The sequence below is a fragment of the Phyllobates terribilis genome, unplaced genomic scaffold, assembly GCF_046119375.1.
Source record: "Phyllobates terribilis strain yellow unplaced genomic scaffold, ASM4611937v1 Scaffold_8__6_contigs__length_399053987, whole genome shotgun sequence".
Taxonomy (NCBI): Eukaryota; Metazoa; Chordata; class Amphibia; order Anura; family Dendrobatidae; genus Phyllobates; species Phyllobates terribilis.
Window position 1 is genome coordinate 207,938,972 of NW_027362768.1, and position 24,583 is coordinate 207,963,554.

Below are 24,583 nucleotides of genomic sequence, written 5' to 3' on the forward strand. Positions count from 1 at the left end.
GTTTGAAGCAGCTGTGTTTTTTCTTGAACCCATATCTGGTGGAGTATTTTGCTTTGAAGCAGCTGAGTGTATTCTTGAACACCTATCTGGAGGAGTATTTTGCCTTTAAGCAGCTGTGTGTATTCTTGAACACATATCTGGTGGAGTATTTTGCCTTTAAGCAGCTGTGTGTATTCTTGTACACATATCTATGGGAGTATTTTGCCTTTAAGCAGCTGTGTGTACTCTTGAACCCATATCTATGGGAGTATTTTGCCTTTAAGCACTGTGTGTATTCTTGAAACCATATCTGGTGGAGTATTTTGCTTTTAAGCAGCTGTGTGTATTCTTGAACCCATATCTGTGGGAGTATTTTGCCTTTAATCAGCTGTGTGTATTCTTGAACCCATGTCTGTGGGAGTATTTTGCCTTCAAGCAGCTGTGTGTATTCTTGAACCCATATCTGTGGGAGTATTTTGCCTTTATTCAGCTGTGTGTATTCTTGAACCCATATCTGGTGGAGTATTTTGCTTTTAAGCAGCTGTGTGTATTCTTGAACCCATATCTGTGGGAATATTTTGCTTTTAAGCAGCTGTGTGTATTCTTGATCACATATCTGTGGGAGTATTTTGCCTTTAAGCAGCTGTGTGGATTCTTGAACCCATATCTGTGGGAATATTTTGCTTTTAAGCAGCTGTGTGTATTCTTGATCACATATCTGTGGGAGTATTTTGTCTTAAAGCAGTTGTGTGTATTCTTGAACCCATATCTGGTGGAGTATTTTGCCTTTAAGCAGCTGTGTGTATTCTTGAACCCATATCTGGTGGAGTATTTTGCCTTTAAGCAGCTGTGTGGATTCTTGAACCCATATCTGTGGGAGTATTTTGCCTTTAAGCAGCTGTGTGGATTCTTGAACCCTTATCTGGTGGAGTATTTTGCTTTTAAGCAGCTGTGTGTATTCTTGAACCCATATCTGTGGGAGTATTTTGCCTTTAAGCAGCTGTGTGTATTCTTGTACACCTATCTGTGGGAGTATTTTGCCTCTAAGCAGCTGTGTGTTTTCTTGAACCCATATCTGGTGGAGTATTTTGCTTTTATGCAGATGTGTGTATTCTTGAACCCATATCTGTGGGAGTATTTTGCCTTTAAGCAGCTGTGTGGATTCTTGAACCCATATATGTGGGAGTATTTTGCCTTTAAGCAGCTGTGTGTATTCTTGAACCCATATCTGTGGGAGTATTTTGCCTTTAAGCAGCTGTGTGTATTCTTGTACACCTATCTGTGGGAGTATTTTGCCTCTAAGCAGCTGTGTGTATTCTTGAACCCATATCTGGTGGAGTATTTTGCCTTTAAGCAGCTGTGTGTATTCTTGAACCCATATCTGTGGGAGTATTTTGCCTTTAAGCAGCTGTGTGGATTCTTGAACCCATATATGTGGGAGTATTTTGCCTTTAAGCAGCTGTGTGTATTCTTGAACCCTTATCTGGTGAAGTATTTTGCTTTTAAGCAGCTGTGTGTATTCTTGAACCCATATCTGGTGGAGTATTTTGACTTTAACCAGCTGTGTGGATTCTTGAACCTATATCTGTGGGAGTATTTTGCTTTTAAGCAGCTGTGTGTATTCTTGAACCCATATCTGGTGGAGTATTTTGCCTTTAAGCAGCTGTGTGTATTCTTGAACACATATCTGGTGGAGTGTTTTGCCTTTAAGCAGCTGTGTGTATTTTTGAACCCATATCTGTGGGATTATTTTACCTTTAAGCAGCTGTGTGTATTTTTGAACCCATATCTGGTGGAGTATTTTGCTTTTAAGCAGCTGTGTGTCTTCTTGAACCCATATCTGGTGGAGTATTTTGACTTTAAGCAGCTGTGTGTATTCTTTAACACATATCTGGTGGAGTATTATGCCTTTAAGCAGCTGTGTGTATTCTTCAACCCATGTCTGGTGGAGTATTTTGCTTTTAAGCAGCTGTGTGTATTCTTGAACACATATCTGTGGGAGTATTTTACCTTTAAGCAGCTGTGTGTATTCTTGAACCCATATCTGGTGGAGTATTTTGCCATTAAGCAGCTGTGTGTATTCTTGAACCCATATCTATGGGAGTATTTTGCCTTTAAGCAGCTGTGTGTATTCTTGAACCCATATCTGGTGGAGTATTTTGCTTTTAAGCAGCTGTGTGTATTCTTGAACCCATATCTGGTGGAGTATTTTGCCTTTAAGCAGCTGTGTGTATTCTTGAACCCATATCTATGGGAGTATTTTGCCTTTAAGCATTGTGTGTATTCTTGAATCCATATCTGGTGGAGTATTTTGCTTTTAAGCAGCTGTGTGTATTCTTGAACCCATATCTGGTGGAGTATTTTGCTTTGAAGCAGCTGATTGTATTCTTGAACACGTATCTGGAGGAGTATTTTGCCTTTAAGCAGCTGTGTGTATTCTTGAACACATATCTATGGGAGTATTTTGCCTTTAAACAGCTGTGTGTATTCTTGAACCCATATCTATGGGAGTATTTTGCCTTTAAGCATTGTGTGTATTCTTGAATCCATATCTGGTGGAGTATTTTGCTTTTAAGCAGCTGTGTGTATTCTTGAACCCATATCTGTGGGAGTATTTTGCCTTTAATCAGCTGTGTGTATTCTTGAACCCATATCTGGTGGAGTATTTTGCTTTTAAGCAGCTGTGTGTATTCTTGAACCCATATCTGTGGGAGTATTTTGCTTTTAAGCAGCTGTGTGTATTCTTGATCACATATCTGTGGGAGTATTTTGCCTTTAAGCAGCTGTATGTATTCTTGAACCCATATCTGGTGGAGTATTTTGCTTTTATGCAGATGTGTGTATTCTTGAACACATATCTGGTGGAGTATTTTGTCTTTAAGCAGTTGTGTGTATTCTTGAACCCATATCTGGTGGAGTATTTTGCCTTTAAGCAGCTGTGTGTATTCTTGAACCCATATCTGTGGGAGTATTTTGCCTTTAAGCAGCTGTGTGTATTCTTGAACCCTTATCTGGTGGAGTATTTTGCTTTTAAGCAGCTGTGTGTATTCTTGAACCCATATCTGGTGGAGTATTTTGACTTTAAGCAGCTGTGTGTATTCTTGAACCCATATCTGTGGGAGTATTTTGCCTTTAAGCAGCTGTGTGTATTCTTGAACCCTTATCTGGTGGAGTATTTTGCTTTTAAGCAGCTGTGTGTATTCTTGAACCCATATCTGGTGGAGTATTTTGCCTTTAAGCAGCTGTGTGTATTCTTGAACCCTTATCTGGTGGAGTATTTTGCTTTTAAGCAGCTGTGTGTATTCTTGAACCCATATCTGGTGGAGTATTTTGACTTTAAGCAGCTGTGTGTATTCTTGAACCCATATCTGTGGGAGTATTTTGCCTTTAAGCAGCTGTGTGTATTCTTGTACACCTATCTGTGGGAGTATTTTGCCTCTAAGCAGCTGTGTGTATTCTTGAACCCATATCTGGTGGAGTATTTTGCTTTTATGCAGATGTGTGTATTCTTGAACCCATATCTGTGGGAGTGTTTTGCCTTTAAGCAGCTGTGTGTATTCTTGAACACATATCTGGTGGAGTATTTTGTCTTTAAGCAGTTGTGTGTATTCTTGAACCCATATCTGGTGGAGTATTTTGCCTTTAAGCAGCTGTGTGTATTCTTGGACCCATATCTGGTGGAGTATTTTGCTTTTAAGCAGCTGTGTGTATTCTTGAACCCATATCTGGTGGAGTATTTTGCCTTTAAGCAGCTGTGTGTATTCTTGAACACATATCTGGTGGAGTGTTTTGCCTTTAAGCAGCTGTGTGTATTTTTGAACCCATATCTGTGGGATTATTTTACCTTTAAGCAGCTGTGTGTATTCTTGAACCCATATCTGGTGGAGTATTTTGCTTTTAAGCAGCTGTGTGTCTTCTTGAACCCATATCTGGTGGAGTATTTTGACTTTAAGCAGCTGTGTGTATTCTTTAACACATATCTGGTGGAGTATTTTGCCTTTAAGCAGCTGTGTGTATTATTGAATCCATGTCTGGTGGAGTATTTTGCCTTTAAGCAGCTGTGTGTATTCTTGAACCCATATCTGGTGGAGTATTTTGCTTTTAAGCAGCTGTGTGTATTCTTGAACACATATCAGTGGGATTATTTTACCTTTAAGTAGCTGTGTGTATTCTTGAACCCATATCTGGTGGAGTATTTTACTTTTAAGCAGCTGTGTGTATTCTTGAACACATATCTGTGGGAGTATTTTACCTTTAGCAGCTGTGTGTATTCTTGAACCCATATCTGGTGGAGTATTTTGCCATTAAGCAGCTGTGTGTATTCTTGAACCCATATCTATGGGAGTATTTTGCCTTTAAGCAGCTGTGTGTATTCTTGAACCCATATCTGGTGGAGTATTTTGCTTTTAAGCAGCTGTGTGTATTCTTGAACCCATATCTGGTGGAGTATTTTGCCTTTAAGCAGCTGTGTGTATTCTTGAACCCATATCTATGGGAGTATTTTGCCTTTAAGCATTGTGTGTATTCTTGAATCCATATCTGGTGGAGTATTTTGCTTTTAAGCAGCTGTGTGTATTCTTGAACCCATATCTGTGGGAGTATTTTGCCTTTAATCAGCTGTGTGTATTCTTGAACCCATATCTGGTGGAGTATTTTGCTTTTAAGCAGCTGTGTGTATTCTTGAACCCATATCTGTTGGATTATTTTGCTTTTAAGCAGCTGTGTGTATTCTTGAACCCATATCTGTGGGAATATTTTGCTTTTAAGCAGCTGTGTGTATTCTTGATCACATATCTGTGGGAGTATTTTGCCTTTAAGCAGCTGTATGTATTCTTGAACCCATATCTGGTGGAGTATTTTGCTTTTATGCAGATGTGTGTATTCTTGAACCCATATCTGGTGGAGTATTTTGACTTTAAGCAGCTGTGTGTATTCTTGAACCCATATCTGTGGGAGTATTTTGCCTTTAAGCAGCTGTGTGGATTCTTGTACACCTATCTGTGGGAGTATTTTGCCTTTAACCCCTTAATAACATCTGACGTACTAATACGCGTCTGTGCCCTGGGACTTAAGAGCCAGACCCGTATTAGTACGTCATCGCGATCGCGCCCGCACACAGGTTGTGCGGGCGCGATCGCCGCCGGGTGTCAGCTGATTGTCACAGCTGACACCCGGTACTATGTGCAGGGAGCGGTCACGCACCGCTCCCAGCACATTAACCCCCGCGATGCTGCGATCGAAGTCGATCGCGGCATTGCGGGGGCAAGGGGAGGTGATCGGCGATACTCACCTCCTCTTCCGGCTTCCAGCGCAGTCTGCAAAGGCTTCCCGGGTGTTGCCATGACGACCCGATGTCGTCATGACAACATCCGGGTCACCAGAGAGCAGGAAGATTGCTTGGACATGCGCAGTGCATCTCCAAGCAATCTTCACACTGTGCACTTCTGACAGCCTTCATGGCATAGGGATGGTGCTCCATTCCTGTGCCATGCAGGCGATCAGAAAAAAAAAAGTGAAAGTCCCAGAGTGGGACAAAGTAATAAAGTGTATAAACTGTGTGAAAGTGGAAAAAAAAAAAAAATGTGCAAAAATATTATAAAAAAATAAAAAAAATAATACACCAAAAATAAAAATATAATGTACCCATCAATAAATATTATTATAAAAAAAATTAAAAAAAAACAATAAAAGTACACATATTTGGTATCGCCGCGTCCGGAACAACCTGACCTATAAAACTGTCCCACTAGTTAACCCCTTCAGTGAACACGGTAAAAAAAAAAAAAAAAAAAACAAGCAAAAAACAATGCTTTATCACCATACCGCCAAACAAAAAGTGGAATAACACGCGATCAAAAAGACGCATATAAATAAAAATGATACCGCTGAAAACGTCATCTCGTCCCGCAAAAAACAAGCTGCCATATAGCTCCATCAGCCGAAAAATAAAAAAGTTATAGCTCTCAGAATAAAGCGATACTAAAAAATATTTTTTTCTATAAAATAGCTTTTATTGTGTATAAGCGCCAAAACATAGAAAAATGATACAAATGTGGTACCGCTGTAAACGTACTGACCCGAAGAGTAAAGCTGCCTCATCAATTTTACCACACGCGGAACAGAAAAAAAAAAACAAACAAAAAAACAATTCCTGAATTGTTGGTTTTTGTTTATTCTGTCTCCCAAAAATCGGAATAGGAAGCGATCAAAAAATGTCACGTGCCTGAAAATGGCACCAATAACAACGTCAAGTCATCCCGCAAAAAACGAGCCGTCACATGACTGTCTGCCAAAATCTGGAAAAATTACAGCTCTCAAAATATGGCGATGCAAAAACTAGATTTTACAAAAAATGCGTCTTTTAGTGTGTGACAGCTGTCAGTCATAAAAACCCCATATGATTCTGGCATTGCTGTAATCGCACCGACCCGAAGAATAAAGTCGTCTAATCACTTATACCGCACAAGGAACGGCGTCAAAAATAAACTCTTGAGTTAGGATTGGGCTAGGGTTGTGCTGGGGCTAGGGTTGTGCTGGGGCTAGGGTTGTGCTGGGGCTAGGGTTGTGCTGGGGCTAGGGTTGTGCTGGGGCTAGGGTTGTGCTGGGGCTAGGGTTGTGCTAGGGTTAGGGCTGGGGTTGGGATTTTTTTCAAAAGTAATTAAAAAAGATGACGATATGGCGACTAGTGTTGAGAGCAAGTGCTCGCTACTTGAGTTTGCATCGGGTGCTCTGGTATGCATTTAGTATCGTGGGTATTTGAGTGACATGCTCGAGTCTCTGCCCCATATGCTTCGCGGCCAAAAAACTTTACGGGGATTGCCTGCCATGCACGAGCGATCCCCGCATGTTTTTTTTTGGGTGTCTAATAACCGTGAAACATGCGGAGCAGGGACTCGAGCATGTCACTCGAGCACACGCTGTACATGGTGCATACCTGAGTACCCGATGCAAACTCAAGTAGCGAGCACTTGCGCTCAAGAATAATGAAAACTTATTCAATATGATGACCTAATGTAAACAAATAATGTGCCGTACCTCTGGGTTCAAAATGTTCACTATACACCTTAATAAAATCCTTGAGGGGTATAGTTTCCAAAATGGGGACACTTGTGGGGGAGCTCCACTGTTTAGGCACATCACGGGCTCTCCAAACGCGACATGGTGTCCGCTAACAAATTGAATGGAAAATCGGCTCAAATTGTTAGCGGACGCCATGTTGCGTTTGGAGAGCCCCTGTGTGCCCAAACATTGGAGCTCCCCCACAAGTGACCCCATTTTGGAAACTAGACCCCCCAAGGCACCTATCTAGATGAATAGTGAGCACTTAGAACCCCCAGGTGCTTCACAAATTGATTCGTAAAAATGAAAAAGTGAAAATAAAACACTTTTTCATTTTTATGAATCAATTTGTGAAGCACCTGGGGTTCCAAGTGCTCACTATGAATCTAGATAGGTGCCTTGGGGGGTCTAGTTTCCAAAATGGGGTCACTTGTGGGGGAGCTCCAATGTTTGGGCACACAGGGACTCTCTAAATGCAACATGGTATCCGCTAACAAATTGAATGGAAAATCGGCTCAAATTGTTAGCGGACACCACATTGCGTTTGGAGAGCCCCTCTGTGCCCAAACTTTGGAGCTCCCCCACAAGTGACCCCATTTTGGAAACTAGACCCCCCAAGGCACCTTTCTAGATGCATAGTGAGCACTTGGAACCCCCAGGTGCTTCACAAATTGATTCGTAAAAATGAAAAAGTGAAAAAAAAAACACTTTTTCATTTTTATGAATCAATTTGTGAAGCACCTGGGGTTCCAAGTGCTCACTATGAATCTAGATAGGTGCCTTGGGGGGTCTAGTTTCCAAAATGGGGTCACTTGTGGGGGAGCTCCAATGTTTGGGCACACAGGGACTCTCCAAATGCAACATGATATCCGCTAACAAATTGTCGGCTCAAATTGTTAGCGGATATCATGTTGCATTTGGAGAGTCCCTGTGTGCCCAAACATTGGAGCTCCTCCACAAGTGACCCCATTTTGGAAACTAGACCCCCCAAGGCACCTATCTAGATGCATAGTGAGCACTTGGAACCCCTAGGTGCTTCACAAATTAATTCGTAAAAATGAAAAAGTGTTTTTTTTTTTCACTTTTTCATTATTACGAATCAATTTGTGAAGCACCTGGGGGTTCCAAGTGCTCACTATGCATCTAGAAAGGTGCCTTGGGGGGTCTAGTTTCCAAAATGGGGTCACTTGTGGGGTAGCTCCAAAGTTTGGGCACAGAGGGGCTCTCCAAACGCAATGTGGCGTCCGCTAACAATTTGAGCCGATTTTCCATTCAATTTGATAGCGGATACCATGTTGCATTTAGAGAGTCCCTGTGTGCCCAAACATTGGAGCTCTCCCACAAGTGACCCCATTTTGGAAACTAGACCCACCAAGGCACCTATCTAGATGCATAGTGAGCAGTTGGAACCCCCAGGTGCTTCACAAATTGATTCATAAAAATGAAAAAGTGTTTTTTTTTTCACTTTTTCATTGTTACGAATCAATTTGTGAAGCACCTGGGGGTTCCAAGTGCTCACTATGCATCTAGATAGGTGCCTTGGGGGGTCTAGTTTCCAAAATGGGGTCACTTGTGGGGGAGCTCCAATGTTTGGGCACACAGCAGCTCTCCAAACGCAACATGGTGTCGCTAACAATTTGAGCCAATTTTGCGTTAAATTTGTTAGCGGACACCATGTTGCATTTAGAGAGCCGCTGTGTACCCAAATATTGGAGCAACCCCACAAGTGACCCCATTTTGGAAACTAGACCACCCAAGGCACCTATCTAGATGCATAGTGAGCACTTGAAACCCTCAGGTGCTTCACAAATTGATTCATACAAATGAAAAAGTGTTTTTTTTTTTCACTTTTTCATTTGTATGAATCAATTTGTGAAGCACCTGGGGGTTCCAAGTGCTCACTATGCATCTAGATAGGTGCCTTGGGGGGTCTAGTTTCCAAAATGGGGTCACTTGTGGGGGAACTCCAAAGTTTGGGCACACATGGGCTCTCCAAACACAACATGGCGTCCGCTAATTATTCAAGCAAATTTTACAATCAAAAAGTCAAATAGCGCTCCTTCCCTTCCGAGCCCTGCCGTGCGCCCAAACAGTATTTTTTCCCCAAATATTGGGTATCTGCGTGCCCAGGGGAAATTGCACAACAAATTTTGGGGTCCATTTTTTCTTGTTACCCCTGTGAAAATAAAAAAAATTGGGTCTAAATTAACATTTTTGTGAAAAAAGTTAAATGTTCATTTTTTTCTTCCACATTCAAAAAATTCCTGTGAAGCACCTGAAGGGTTAATAAAGTTCTTGAATGTGGTTTTGAGCACCTTGAGGGGTGCAGTTTTTAGAATGGTGTCACTTTTGGGTATTTTCTGTCATAAAGACCTCTCAAAGTGACTTCAAATGTGATGTGGTCCCTAAAAAAATGGTTTTGTAAATTTTGTTGGAAAAATGAGAAATCGCTGGTCAAATTTTAACCCTTATAGCTCCCTAACAAAAAAAAATTTTGGTTCCAAAATTGTGCTGATGTAAAGTAGACATGTGGGAAATGTTATTTATTAACTCTTTTGTGTGACAGATCGCTCTGATTTAAGGGCTTAAAAATTCAAATTTTGAAAATTGCAAAATTTTCAAAATTTTCGCCAAATTTCCGTTTTTTTCACAAATAAACGCAAGTGATATCGAAGAAATTTTTCCACAATCATGAAGTACAATATGTCACGAAAAAAACAATCTCAGAATCAGGGGGATCCGTTGAAGCGTTCCAGAGTAATTACCTCATAAAGGGGCAGTGGTCAGAATTGTAAAAATTGGCCCGGTCATTAACGTGCAAACCACCCGCGGGGCTTAAGGGGTTAAGCAGCTGTGTGTATTCTTGAACCCATATCTGGTGGAGTATTTTGCTTTTAAGCAGCTGTGTGTATTCTTGAACCCATATCTGGTGGAGTATTTTGCCTTTAAGCAGCTGTGTGTATTCTTGAACCCATATCTATGGGAGTATTTTGCCTTTAAGCATTGTGTGTATTCTTGAATCCATATCTGGTGGAGTATTTTGCTTTTAAGCAGCTGTGTGTATTCTTGAACCCATATCTGGTGGAGTATTTTGCCTTTAAGCAGCTGTGTGTATTCTTGAACCCATATCTATGGGAGTATTTTGCTTTGAAGCAGCTGTGTTTATTCTTGAACCCATATCTGGTGGAGTATTTTGCTTTGAAGCAGCTGAGTGTATTCTTGAACACGTATCTGGAGGAGTATTTTGCCTTTAAGCAGCTGTGTGTATTCTTGAACCCATATCTATGGGAGTATTTTGCTTTGAAGCAGCTGTGTTTATTCTTGAACCCATATCTGGTGGAGTATTTTGCTTTGAAGCAGCTGAGTGTATTCTTGAACACATATCTGGTGGAGTATTTTGCCTTTAAGCAGCTGTGTGTATTCTTGAACACATATCTGGTGGAGTATTTTGCCTTTAAGCAGCTGTGTGTATTCTTGTACACATATCTATGGGAGTATTTTGCCTTTAAGCAGCTGTGTGTATTCTTGAACCCATATCTATGGGAGTATTTTGCCTTTAAGCATTGTGTGTATTCTTGAATCCATATCTGGTGGAGTATTTTGCTTTTAAGCAGCTGTGTGTATTCTTGAACCCATATCTGTGGGAGTATTTTGCCTTTAATCAGCTGTGTGTATTCTTGAACCCATATCTGGTGGAGTATTTTGCTTTTAAGCAGCTGTGTGTATTCTTGAACCCATATCTGTGGGAGTATTTTGCCTTCAAGCAGCTGTGTGTATTCTTGAACCCATATCTGTGGGAGTATTTTGCCTTTAATCAGCTGTGTGTATTCTTGAACCCATATCTGGTGGAGTATTTTGCTTTTAAGCAGCTGTGTGTATTCTTGAACCCATATCTGTTGGATTATTTTGCTTTTAAGCAGCTGTGTGTATTCTTGAACCCATATCTGTGGGAATATTTTGCTTTTAAGCAGCTGTGTGCATTCTTGATCACATATCTGTGGGAGTATTTTGCCTTTAAGCAGCTGTATGTATACTTGAACCCATATCTGGTGGAGTATTTTGCTTTTATGCAGATGTGTGTATTCTTGAACACATATCTGGTGGAGTATTTTGTCTTAAAGCAGTTGTGTGTATTCTTGAACCCATATCTGGTGGAGTATTTTGCCTTTAAGCAGCTGTGTGTATTCTTGAACCCATATCTGTGGCAGTATTTTGCCTTTAAGCAGCTGTGTGTATTCTTGTACACCTATCTGTGGGAGTATTTTGCCTCTAAGCAGCTGTGTGTATTCTTGAACCCATATCTGGTGGAGTATTTTGCTTTTATGCAGATGTGTGTATTCTTGAACACATATCTGGTGGAGTATTTTGTCTTTAAGCAGTTGTGTGTATTCTTGAACCCATATCTGGTGGAATATTTTGCCTTTAAGCAGCTGTGTGTATTCTTGAACCCATATCTGTGGGAGTATTTTGCCTTTAAGCAGCTGTGTGGATTCTTGAACCCATATATGTGGGAGTATTTTGCCTTTAAGCAGCTGTGTGTATTCTTGAACCCTTATCTGGTGGAGTATTTTGCTTTTAAGCAGCTGTGTGTATTCTTGAACCCATATCTGGTGGAGTATTTTGACTTTAAGCAGCTGTGTGGATTCTTGAACCTATATCTGTGGGAGTATTTTGCTTTTAAGCAGCTGTGTGTATTCTTGAACCCATATCTGGTGGAGTATTTTGCCTTTAAGCAGCTGTGTGTATTCTTGAACACATATCTGGTGGAGTGTTTTGCCTTTAAGCAGCTGTGTGTATTTTTGAACCCATATCTGTGGGATTATTTTACCTTTAAGCAGCTGTGTGTATTTTTGAACACATATCTGGTGGAGTATTTTGCCTTTAAGCAGCTGTGTGTATTCTTGAACCCATATCTGGTGGAGTATTTTGCTTTTAAGCAGCTGTGTGTCTTCTTGAACCCATATCTGGTGGAGTATTTTGCTTTTAAGCAGCTGTGTGTATTCTTGAACCCATATCTGGTGGAGTATTTTGCTTTTAAGCAGCTGTGTGTCTTCTTGAACCCATATCTGGTGGAGTATTTTGACTTTAAGCAGCTGTGTGTATTCTTTAACACATATCTGGTGGAGTATTTTGCCTTTAAGCAGCTGTGTGTATTATTGAATCCATGTCTGGTGGAGTATTTTGCCTTTAAGCAGCTGTGTGTATTCTTGAACCCATATCTGGTGGAGTATTTTGCTTTTAAGCAGCTGTGTGTATTCTTGAACACATATCAGTGGGATTATTTTACCTTTAAGTAGCTGTGTGTATTCTTGAACCCATATCTGGTGGAGTATTTTACTTTTAAGCAGCTGTGTGTATTCTTGAACCCATATCTATGGGAGTATTTTGCCTTTAAGCAGCTGTGTGTATTCTTGAACCCATATCTGGTGGAGTATTTTGCTTTTAAGCAGCTGTGTGTATTCTTGAACCCATATCTGGTGGAGTATTTTGCCTTTAAGCAGCTGTGTGTATTCTTGAACCCATATCTATGGGAGTATTTTGCCTTTAAGCATTGTGTGTATTCTTGAATCCATATCTGGTGGAGTATTTTGCTTTTAAGCAGCTGTGTGTATTCTTGAACCCATATCTGGTGGAGTATTTTGCCTTTAAGCAGCTGTGTGTATTCTTGAACCCATATCAATGGGAGTATTTTGCTTTGAAGCAGCTGTGTTTATTCTTGAACCCATATCTATGGGAGTATTTTGCCTTTAAGCAGCTGTGTGTATTCTTGAATCCATATCTGGTGGAGTATTTTGCTTTTAAGCAGCTGTGTGTATTCTTGAACCCATATCTATGGGAGTATTTTGCCTTTAAGCAGCTGTGTGTATTCTTGAATCCATATCTGGTGGAGTATTATGCTTTTAAGCAGCTGTGTGTATTCTTGAACCCATATCTGGTGGAGTATTTTGCCTTTAAGCAGCTGTGTGTATTCTTGAACCCATATCAATGGGAGTATTTTGCTTTGAAGCAGCTGAGTGTATTCTTGAACACGTATCTGGAGGAGTATTTTGCCTTTAAGCAGCTGTGTGTATTCTTGAACCCATATCTATGGGAGTATTTTGCTTTGAAGCAGCTGTGTTTATTCTTGAACCCATATCTGGTGGAGTATTTTGCTTTGAAGCAGCTGAGTGTATTCTTGAACACGTATCTGGAGGAGTATTTTGCCTTTAAGCAGCTGTGTGTATTCTTGAACACATATCTGGTGGAGTATTTTGCCTTTAAGCAGCTGTGTGTATTCTTGTACACATATCTATGGGAGTATTTTGCCTTTAAGCAGCTGTGTGTATTCTTGAACCCATATCTATGGGAGTATTTTGCCTTTAATCAGCTGTGTGTATTCTTGAACCCATATCTGGTGGAGTATTTTGCTTTTAAGCAGCTGTGTGTATTCTTGAACCCATATCTGTGGGAGTATTTTGCCTTTAATCAGCTGTGTGTATTCTTGAACCCATATCTGGTGGAGTATTTTGCTTTTAAGCAGCTGTGTGTATTCTTGAACCCATATCTGTGGGAGTATTTTGCCTTCAAGCAGCTGTGTGTATTCTTGAACCCATATCTGGTGGAGTATTTTGCTTTTAAGCAGCTGTGTGTATTCTTGAACCCATATCTGTTGGATTATTTTGCTTTTAAGCAGCTGTGTGTATTCTTGAACCCATATCTGTGGGAATATTTTGCTTTTAAGCAGCTGTGTGTATTCTTGAACCCATATCTGTGGGAATATTTTGCTTTTAAGCAGCTGTGTGTATTCTTGATCACATATCTGTGGGAGTATTTTGCCTTTAAGCAGCTGTATGTATTCTTGAACCCATATCTGGTGGAGTATTTTGCTTTTATGCAGATGTGTGTATTCTTGAACACATATCTGGTGGAGTATTTTGTCTTAAAGCAGTTGTGTGTATTCTTGAACCCATATCTGGTGGAGTATTTTGCCTTTAAGCAGCTGTGTGTATTCTTGAACCCATATCTGTGGAAGTATTTTGCCTTTAAGCAGCTGTGTGGATTCTTGAACCCATATCTGTGGGAGTATTTTGCCTTTAAGCAGCTGTGTGGATTCTTGAACCCTTATCTGGTGGAGTATTTTGCTTTTAAGCAGCTGTGTGTATTCTTGAACCCATATCTGGTGGAGTATTTTGACTTTAAGCAGCTGTGTGTATTCTTGAACCCATAGCTGTGGGAGTATTTTGCCTTTAAGCAGCTGTGTGTATTCTTGTACACCTATCTGTGGGAGTATTTTGCCTCTAAGCAGCTGTGTGTATTCTTGAACCCATATCTGGTGGAGTATTTTGCTTTTATGCAGATGTGTGTATTCTTGAACCCATATCTGGTGGAGTATTTTGACTTTAAGCAGCTGTGTGTATTCTTTAACACATATCTGGTGGAGTATTTTGCCTTTAAGCAGCTGTGTGTATTCTTCAACCCATGTCTGATGGAGTATTTTGCCTTTAAGCAGCTGTGTGTATTCTTGAACCCATATCTGGTGGAGTATTTTGCTTTTAAGCAGCTGTGTGTATTCTTGAACACATATCTGTGGGAGTTTTTTACCTTTAAGCAGCTGTGTGTATTCTTGAACCCATATCTGGTGGAGTATTTTGCCATTAAGCAGCTGTGTGTATTCTTGAACCCATATCTATGGGAGTATTTTGCCTTTAAGCAGCTGTGTGTATTCTTGAACCCATATCTGGTGGAGTATTTTGCTTTTAAGCAGCTGTGTGTATTCTTGAACCCATATCTGGTGGAGTATTTTGCCTTTAAGCAGCTGTGTGTATTCTTGAACCCATATCTATGGGAGTATTTTGCCTTTAAGCATTGTGTGTATTCTTGAATCCATATCTGGTGGAGTATTTTGCTTTTAAGCAGCTGTGTGTATTCTTGAACCCATATCTGGTGGAGTATTTTGCTTTGAAGCAGCTGAGTGTATTCTTGAACACGTATCTGGAGGAGTATTTTGCCTTTAAGCAGCTGTGTGTATTCTTGAACACATATCTATGGGAGTATTTTGCCTTTAAGCAGCTGTGTGTATTCTTGAACCCATATCTATGGGAGTATTTTGCCTTTAAGCATTGTGTGTGTTCTTGAATCCATATCTGGTGGAGTATTTTGCTTTTAAGCAGCTGTGTGTATTCTTGAACCCATATCTGTGGGAGTATTTTGCCTTTAATCAGCTGTGTGTATTCTTGAACCCATATCTGGTGGAGTATTTTGCTTTTAAGCAGCTGTGTGTATTCTTGAACCCATATCTGTGGGAGTATTTTGCCTTCAAGTAGCTGTGTGTATTCTTGAACCCATATCTGTGGGAGTATTTTGCCTTTAATCAGCTGTGTGTATTCTTGAACCCATATCTGGTGGAGTATTTTGCTTTTAAGCAGCTGTGTGTATTCTTGAACCCATATCTGTTGGAGTATTTTGCTTTTAAGCAGCTGTGTGTATTCTTGAACCCATATCTGTGGGAGTATTTTGCTTTTAAGCAGCTGTGTGTATTCTTGATCACATATCTGTGGGAGTATTTTGCCTTTAAGCAGCTGTATGTATTCTTGAACCCATATCTGGTGGAGTATTTTGCTTTTATGCAGATGTGTGTATTCTTGAACACATATCTGGTGGAGTATTTTGTCTTTAAGCAGTTGTGTGTATTCTTGAACCCATATCTGGTGGAGTATTTTGCCTTTAAGCAGCTGTGTGTATTCTTGAACCAATATCTGTGGGAGTATTTTGCCTTTAAGCAGCTGTGTGGATTCTTGAACCCATATCTGTGGGAGTATTTTGCCTTTAAGCAGCTGTGTGTATTCTTGAACCCTTATCTGGTGGAGTATTTTGCTTTTAAGCAGCTGTGTGTATTCTTGAACCCATATCTGGTGGAGTATTTTGCCTTTAAGCAGCTGTGTGTATTCTTGAAGCTATATCTGTGGGAGTATTTTGCCTTTAAGCAGCTGTGTGTATTCTTGTACACCTATCTGTGGGAGTATTTTGCCTCTAAGCAGCTGTGTGTATTCTTGAACCCATATCTGGTGGAGTATTTTGCTTTTATGCAGATGTGTGTATTCTTGAACCCATATCTGTGGGAGTGTTTTGCCTTTAAGCAGCTGTGTGTATTCTTGAACACATATCTGGTGGAGTATTTTGTCTTTAAGCAGTTGTGTGTATTCTTGAACTCATATCTGGTGGAGTATTTTGCCTTTAAGCAGCTGTGTGTACTCTTGAACCCATATCTGGTGGAGTATTTTGCCTTTAAGCAGCTGTGTGTATTCTTGAACACATATCTGGTGGAGTGTTTTGCCTTTAAGCAGCTGTGTGTATTTTTGAACCCATATCTGTGGGATTATTTTACCTTTAAGCAGCTGTGTGTATTTTTAAACTCATATCTGGTGGAGTATTTTGCCTTTAAGCAGCTGTGTGTATTCTTGAACCCATATCTGGTGGAGTATTTTGCTTTTAAGCAGCTGTGTGTCTTCTTGAACCCATATCTGGTGGAGTATTTTGACTTTAAGCAGCTGTGTGTATTCTTTAACACATATCTGGTGTAGTATTTTGCCTTTAAGCAGCTGTGTGTATTATTGAATCCATGTCTGGTAGAGTATTTTGCCTTTAAGCAGCTGTGTGTATTCTTGAACCCATATCTGGTGGAGTATTTTGCTTTTAAGCAGCTGTGTGTATTCTTGAACCCATATCTATGGGAGTATTTTGCCCTTAAGCAGCTGTGTGTATTCTTGAACCCATATCTGGTGGAGTATTTTGCTTTTAAGCAGCTGTGTGTATTCTTGAACCCATATCTGGTGGAGTATTTTGCCTTTAAGCAGCTGTGTGTATTCTTGAACCCATATCTGTGGGAGTATTTTGCCTTTAAGCATTGTGTGTATTCTTGAACCCATATCTATGGGAGTATTTTGCCCTTAAGCAGCTGTGTGTATTCTTGAACCCATATCTGGTGGAGTATTTTGCTTTTAAGCAGCTGTGTGTATTCTTGAACCCATATCTGGTGGAGTATTTTGCCTTTAAGCAGCTGTGTGTATTCTTGAACCCATATCTATGGGAGTATTTTGCCTTTAAGCATTGTGTGTATTCTTGAACCCATATCTGTGGGAGTATTTTGCTTTTAAGCAGCTGTGTGTATTCTTGAACCCATATCTATGGGAGTATTTTGCCTTTAAGCATTGTGTGTATTCTTGAATCCATATCTGGTGGAGTATTTTGCTTTTAAGCAGCTGTGTGTATTCTTGAACCCATATCTGGTGGAGTATTTTACCTTTAAGCAGCTGTGTGTATTCTTGAACCCATATCTATGGGAGTATTTTGCTTTGAAGCAGCTGTGTTTATTCTTGAACCCATATCTGGTGGAGTATTTTGCTTTGAAGCAGCTGAGTGTATTCTTGAACACGTATCTGGAGGAGTATTTTGCCTTTAAGCAGCTGTGTGTATTCTTGAACACATATCTGGTGGAGTATTTTGCCTTTAAGCAGCTGTGTGTATTCTTGTACACATATCTATGGGAGTATTTTGCCTTTAAGCAACTGTGTGTATTCTTGAACCCATATCTATGGGAGTATTTTGCCTTTAAGCATTGTGTGTATTCTTGAATCCATATCTGGTGGAGTATTTTGCTTTTAAGCAGCTGTGTGTATTCTTGAACCCATATCTGTGGGAGTATTTTGCCTTTAATCAGCTGTGTGTATTCTTGAACCCATATCTGGTGGAGTATTTTGCTTTTAAGCAGCTGTGTGTATTCTTGAACCCATATCTGTGGGAGTATTTTGCCTTCAAGCAGCTGTGTGTATTCTTGAACCCATATCTGTGGGAGTATTTTGCCTTTAATCAGCTGTGTGTATTCTTGAACCCATATCTGGTGGAGTATTTTGCTTTTAAGCAGCTGTGTGTATTCTTGAACCCATATCTGTTGGATTATTTTGCTTTTAAGCAGCTGTGTGTATCCTTGAACCCATATCTGTGGGAATATTTTGCTTTTAAGCAGCTGTGTGTATTCTTGATCACATATCTGTGGGAGTATTTTGCCTTTAAGCAGCTGTATGTATTCTTGAACCCATATCTGGTGGAGTATTTTGCTTTTATGCAGATGTGTGTATTCTTGAACACATATCTGGTGGAGTATTTTGTCTTAAAGCAGTTGTGTGTATTCTTGAACCCATATCTGGTGGAGTATTTTGCCTTTAAGCAGCTGTGTGTATTCTTGAACCCATATCTGTGGGAGTATTTTGCTGTTAAGCAGCTGTGTGGATTCTTGAACCCATATCTGTGGGAGTATTTTGCCTTTAAGCAGCTGTGTGGATTCTTGAACCCATATCTGTGGGAGTATTTTGCCTTTAAGCAGCTGTGTGGATTCTTGAACCCTTATCTGGTGGAGTATTTTGCTTTTAAGCAGCTGTGTGTATTCTTGAACCCATATCTGGTGGAGTATTTTGCCTTTAAGCAGCTGTGTGTATTCTTGAACCCATATCTGGTGGAGTATTTTGCTTTTAAGCAGCTGTGTGTATTCTTGAACACATATCTGTGGGAGTATTTTACCTTTAGCAGCTGTGTGTATTCTTGAACCCATATCTGGTGGAGTATTTTGCCTTTAAGCAGCTGTGTGTATTCTTGAACACATATCTGGTGGAGTATTTTACCTTTAAGCAGCTGTGTGTATTCTTGTACACATATCTATGGGAGTATTTTGCCTTTAAGCAGCTGTGTGTATTCTTGAACCCATATCTATGGGAGTATTTTGCCTTTAAGCATTGTGTGTATTCTTGAACCCATATCTGTGGGAGTATTTTGCTTTTAAGCAGCTGTGTGTATTCTTGAACCCATATCTATGGGAGTATTTTGCCCTTAAGCAGCTGTGTGTATTCTTGAACCCATATCTGGTGGAGTATTTTGCTTTTAAGCAGCTGTGTGTATTCTTGAACCCATATCTGGTGGAGTATTTTGCCTTTAAGCAGCTGTGTGTATTCTTGAACCCATATCTGTGGGAGTATTTTGCCTTTAAGCATTGTGTGTATTCTTGAACCCATATCTATGGGAGTATTTTGCCCTTAAGCAGCTGTGTGTATTCTTGAACCCATATCTGGTGGAGTATTTTGCTTTTAAGCAGCTGTGTGTATTCTTGAACCCATATCTGGTGGAGTATTTTGCCTTTAAGCAGCTGTGTGTATTCTTGAACCCATATCTATGGGAGTATTTTGCCTTTAAGCATTGTGTGTATTCTTGAACCCATATCTGTGGGAGTATTTTGCTTTTAAGCAGCTGTGTGTATTCTTGAACCCATATCTATGGGAGTATTTTGCCTTTAAGCATTGTGTGTATTCTTGAATCCATATCTGGTGGAGTATTTTGCTTTTAAGCAGCTGTGTGTATTCTTGAACCCATATCTGGTGGAGTATTTTACCTTTAAGCAGCTGTGTGTATTCTTGAACCCATATCTATGGGAGTATTTTGCTTTGAAGCAGCTGTGTTTATTCTTGAACCCATATCTGGTGGAGTATTTTGCTTTGAAGCAGCTGAGTGTATTCTTGAACACGTATCTGGAGGAGTATTTTGCCTTTAAGCAGCTGTGTGTATTCTTGAACACATATCTGGTGGAGTATTTTGCCTTTAAGCAGCTGTGTGTATTCTTGTACACATATCTATGGGAGTATTTTGCCTTTAAGCAACTGTGTGTATTCTTGAACCCATATCTATGGGAGTATTTTGCCTTTAAGCATTGTGTGTATTCTTGAATCCATATCTGGTGGAGTATTTTGCTTTTAAGCAGCTGTGTGTATTCTTGAACCCATATCTGTGGGAGTATTTTGCCTTTAATCAGCTGTGTGTATTCTTGAACCCATATCTGGTGGAGTATTTTGCTTTTAAGCAGCTGTGTGTATTCTTGAACCCATATCTGTGGGAGTATTTTGCCTTCAAGCAGCTGTGTGTATTCTTGAACCCATATCTGTGGGAGTATTTTGCCTTTAATCAGCTGTGTGTATTCTTGAACCCATATCTGGTGGAGTATTTTGCTTTTAAGCAGCTGTGTGTATTCTTGAACCCATATCTGTTGGATTATTTTGCTTTTAAGCAGCTGTGTGTATTCTTGAACCCATATCTGTGGGAATATTTTGCTTTTAAGCAGCTGTGTGTATTCTTGATCACATATCTGTGGGAGTATTTTGCCTTTAAGCAGCTGTATGTATTCTTGAACCCATATCTGGTGGAGTATTTTGCTTTTATGCAGATGTGTGTATTCTTGAACACATATCTGGTGGAGTATTTTGTCTTAAAGCAGTTGTGTGTATTCTTGAACCCATATCTGGTGGAGTATTTTGCCTTTAAGCAGCTGTGTGTATTCTTGAACCCATATCTGTGGGAGTATTTTGCCGTTAAGCAGCTGTGTGGATTCTTGAACCCATATCTGTGGGAGTATTTTGCCTTTAAGCAGCTGTGTGGATTCTTGAACCCATATCTGTGGGAGTATTTTGCCTTTAAGCAGCTGTGTGGATTCTTGAACCCTTATCTGGTGGAGTATTTTGCTTTTAAGCAGCTGTGTGTATTCTTGAACCCATATCTGGTGGAGTATTTTGACTTTAAGCAGCTGTGTGTATTCTTGAACCCATATCTGTGGGAGTATTTTGCCTTTAAGCAGCTGTGTGTATTCTTGTACACCTATCTGTGGGAGTATTTTGCCTCTACGCAGCTGTGTGTATTCTTGAACCCATATCTGGTGGAGTATTTTGCTTTTATGCAGATGTGTGTATTCTTGAACACATATCTGGTGGAGTATTTTGTCTTTAAGCAGTTGTGTGTATTCTTGAACCCATATCTGTTGGAGTATTTTGTCTTTAAGCAGTTGTGTGTATTCTTGAACCCATATCTGGTGGAGTATTTTGCCTTTAAGCAGCTATGTGTATTCTTGAACCCATATCTGGTGGAGTATTTTGCCTTTAAGCAGCTGTGTGTACTCTTGAACCCATATCTGGTGGAGTATTTTGCTTTTAAGCAGCTGTGTGTATTCTTGAACCCATATCTGGTGGAGTATTTTGCCTTTAAGCAGCTGTGTGTACTCTTGAACCCATATCTGGTGGAGTATTTTGCCTTTAAGCAGCTGTGTGTATTCTTGAACACATATCTGGTGGAGTGTTTTGCCTTTAAGCAGCTGTGTGTATTTTTGAACCCATATCTGTGGGATTATTTTACCTTTAAGCAGCTGTGTGTATTTTTGAACACATATCTGGTGGAGTATTTTGCCTTTAAGCAGCTGTGTGTATTCTTGAACCCATATCTGGTGGAGTATTTTGCTTTTAAGCAGCTGTGTGTATTCTTGAACACATATCGGTGGGATTATTTTACCTTTAAGCAGCTTTGTGTATTCTTGAACCCATATCTGGTGGAGTATTTTGCTTTTAAGCAGCTGTGTGTATTCTTGAACACATATCTGTGGGAGTATTTTACCTTTAAGCAGCTGTGTGTATTCTTGAACCAATATCTGGTGGAGTATTTTGCTATTAAGCAGCTGTGTGTATTCTTGAACCCATATCTATGGGAGTATTTTGCCTTTAAGCAGCTGTGTGTATTCTTGAATCCATATCTGATGGAGTATTTTGCCTTTAAGCAGCTGTGTGTATTCTTGAACCCATATCTGGTGGAGTATTTTGCCTTTAAGCAGCTGTGTGTATTCTTGAACCCATATCTATGGGAGTATTTTGCTTTGAAGCAGCTGTGTTTATTCTTGAACCCATATCTGGTGGAGTATTTTGCTTTGAAGCAGCTGAGTGTATTCTCGAACACGTATCTGGAGGAGTATTTTGCCTTTAAGCAGCTGTGTGTATTCTTGAACACATATCTGGTGGAGTATTTTGCCGTTAAGCAGCTGTGTGTATTCTTGAACCCATATCTGGAGGAGTATTTTGCCTTTAAGAAGCTGTGTGTATTCTTGAACACATATCTGGTGGAGTATTTTGCCTTTAAGCAGCTGTGTGTATTCTTGTACCCATATCTGGTGGATTATTTTGCCATTAAGCAGCTGTGTGTATTCTTGAACACATATCTGGTGGAGTATTTTGCCTTTAAGCAGCTGTGTGTATTCTTGAACCCATATCTATGGAAGTATTTTGCTTTTAAGCAGCTGTGTGTATTCTTGAACACATATCTGTGGGAGTATTTTGCTTTTAAGCAGCTGTGTGTATTCTTGAACCCATGTCTTGTGGAGTATTTTACTTTTAAGCAGCTGTGTGTATTCTTGAACCCATATCTGGAGGAGTATTTTGCCTTTAAGAAGCTGTGTGTATTCTTGAACACATATCTGGTGGAGTATTTTGCCTTTAAGCAGCTGTGTGTATTCTTGAACCCATATCTGTGGAGTATTTTGCCTTTAAGCAGCTGTGTGTGTTCTTGAAACCATATCTGTGGGATTATTTTGCCTTTAAGCAGCTGTGTGTATTCTTGAACCCATATCTGGTGGAGTATTTTCCATTTAAGCAGCTGTGTGTATTCTTGAACCCATATCTGGTGGAGTGTTTTGCCTTTAAGCAGCTGTGTGTATTCTTGAACCCATATATGGTGGAGTATTTTGACTTTAAGCAGCTGTGTGTATTCTTGAACACATATTTGGTGGAGTATTTTGCCTTTAAGCAGCTGTGTGTATTCTTGAACCCATGTCTGGTGGAGTATTTTGCCTTTAAGCAGCTGTGTGTATTCTTGAACCCATATCTGGTGGAGTATTTTACCTTTAAGCAGCAGTGTGTATTCTTGAACCCATATCTGCTGGAGTATTTTACCTTTAAGCATCAGTGTGTATTCTTGAACACATATCTGGTGTAGTATTTTACCTTTAAGCAGCAGTGTGTATTCTTGAACACATATCTGGTGTAGTATTTTACCTTTAAGCATCAGTGTGTATTCTTGAATGCATATCTGGTGTAGTATTTTGCCATTAAGCAGCTGTGTGTATTCTTGAACCCATTTCTGTGGGAGTATTTTGCTTTTAAGCAGCTGTGTGTATTCTTGAACCCATATCTGTGGGAGTATTTTGCTTTTAAGCAGCTGTGTGTATTCTTGAACCCATATCTGTGGGAGTATTTTGCCTTCAAGCAGCTGTGTGTATTCTTGAACCCATATCTGTGGGAGTATTTTGCCTTTAATCAACTGTGTGTATTCTTGAACCCATATCTGGTGGAGTATTTTGCTTTTAAGCAGCTGTGTGTATTCTTGAACCCATATCTGTTGGAGTATTTTGCTTTTAAGCAGCTGTGTGTATTCTTGAACCCATATCTGTGGGAGTATTTTGCTTTTAAGCAGCTGTGTGTATTCTTGAACCCATATCTGTGGAAGTATTTTGCCTTTAAGCAGCTGTGTGGATTCTTGAACCCATATCTGTGGGAGTATTTTGCCTTTAAGCAGCTGTGTGTATTCTTGAACCCTTATCTGGTGGAGTATTTTGCTTTTAAGCAGCTGTGTGTATTCTTGAACCCATATCTGGTGGAGTATTTTGACTTTAAGCAGCTGTGTGTATTCTTGAACCCATATCTGTGGGAGTATTTTGCCTTTAAGCAGCTGTGTGTATTCTTGTACACCTATCTGTGGGAGTATTTTGCCTCTAAGCAGCTGTGTGTATTCTTGAACCCATATCTGGTGGAGTATTTTGCTTTTATGCAGATGTGTGTATTCTTGAACACATATCTGGTGGAGTATTTTGTCTTTAAGCAGTTGTGTGTATTCTTGAACCCATATCTGTTGGAGTATTTTGTCTTTAAGCAGTTGTGTGTATTCTTGAACCCATATCTGGTGGAGTATTTTGCCTTTAAGCAGCTATGTGTATTCTTGAACCCATATCTGGTGGAGTATTTTGCCTTTAAGCAGCTGTGTGTACTCTTGAACCCATATCTGGTGGAGTATTTTGCTTTTAAGCAGCTGTGTGTATTCTTGAACCCATATCTGGTGGAGTATTTTGCCTTTAAGCAGCTGTGTGTACTCTTGAACCCATATCTGGTGGAGTATTTTGCCTTTAAGCAGCTGTGTGTATTCTTGAACACATATCTGGTGGAGTGTTTTGCCTTTAAGCAGCCGTGTGTATTTTTGAACCCATATCTGTGGGATTATTTTACCTTTAAGCAGCTGTGTGTATTTTTGAACACATATCTGGTGGAGTATTTTGCCTTTAAGCAGCTGTGTGTATTCTTGAACCCATATCTGGTGGAGTATTTTGCTTTTAAGCAGCTGTGTGTATTCTTGAACACATATCAGTGGATTATTTTACCTTTAAGCAGCTTTGTGTATTCTTGAACCCATATCTGGTGGAGTATTTTGCTTTTAAGCAGCTGTGTGTATTCTTGAACACATATCTGTGGGAGTATTTTACCTTTAAGCAGCTGTGTGTATTCTTGAACCAATATCTGGTGGAGTATTTTGCCATTAAGCAGCTGTGTGTATTCTTGAACCCATATCTATGGGAGTATTTTGCCTTTAAGCAGCTGTGTGTATTCTTGAATCCATATCTGGTGGAGTATTTTGCCTTTAAGCAGCTGTGTGTATTCTTGAACCCATA